This window comes from Etheostoma cragini, chromosome 14, assembly GCF_013103735.1.
Source record: "Etheostoma cragini isolate CJK2018 chromosome 14, CSU_Ecrag_1.0, whole genome shotgun sequence".
NCBI classification, from domain to species: domain Eukaryota; kingdom Metazoa; phylum Chordata; class Actinopteri; order Perciformes; family Percidae; genus Etheostoma; species Etheostoma cragini.
The window spans coordinates 24,153,240-24,154,209 of NC_048420.1; the positions used below are offsets into that span (position 1 = coordinate 24,153,240).

At 43.7% G+C, this 970-nt stretch overlaps 1 protein-coding gene across 1 annotated transcript in view; it reads right to left on the bottom strand.

Annotated features, from left to right (window-relative positions):
* The window catches only part of LOC117957217 (collagen alpha-1(XIV) chain-like), a 146,732-nt gene that overhangs the window by 48,742 nt on the left and 97,020 nt on the right, over window positions 1–970 (bottom strand). The window lies entirely within an intron of this gene.

Here is a 970-nt window from a genome sequence, read left to right on the forward strand (position 1 = left end):
GAGTGAGTGTGTCTGTGTCAGTGTGTGTGAGTGACTGAGTGTGTCTGTGTGTCAGTGTGTGTGAGTGACTGAGTGTGTCTGTGTGTCAGTGTATGTGTGTGTCCCTGCCAGTCAATACGCATTGATGATGTTGTTAGAAAGTTGTTTCAGTGTGTGTGTGTGTTAGAGTTTGTGTGTGAGTGACTGAGTGTGTGTGTGAGTGTGAGTGAGTGAGTGAGTGTGTCAGTGTGTGTGTGACTGTGTGTCAGTGTTTGTGTGTGAGTGAGTGAGTGTGTCAGTGTTTGTGTGTGACTGTGTGAGTGTGTCAGTATGTATGTGTGTGTGTGTGTGTGTGTGTGTGTGTGTGCTGGGATCTCCCCAGCTACCAGTCCACCACCATACTTTGGTCATATGGGGGACTTGAACCAACAACCCTCCAATTCCCAACCCAACGCCCTACGAACTGAGCTCCGCCCCCCTCCCCTCCCCTCCCCTGATTGAAGCTTATTTCACGAGGTCTCGTTCTCTAACAGATTTGTTATTGAGATGTACATGATTCCTAAAAAAACACCTTTTACGTCATATGAAATAATAAACTTTTCTCATTACAAACACTAACAGAAGATGTGAATAATTTGGGAAACATTTTATCTATCTATGATTGTTTGGCTGCTAACGTTAACTCAAAACACCATCCCAACTTACAGCCTTTGTTGTGTTTGATTGCTAGCTTGTAGCTAAGCTAGGAGTCATTTCAAAAGCATTTTAGCTATCTATTATTGCTAATGTTAGCTCAAAACACTATTCAACTGACAGCCTTTGTTGTGTGTGATGCTAACTTGTAGCTAAGCTGGCAGTGACCCACCTTGGTTAAGTAGGTCCATTTTTACTGTATTTACGTTACAGAAGTCTGTTGTTAGCATCTTATATGCTACTTGTCGCAAAGTGGCGCATGCATGACTCAAATCTGCCCTCTCCTCCCATTGGGCAG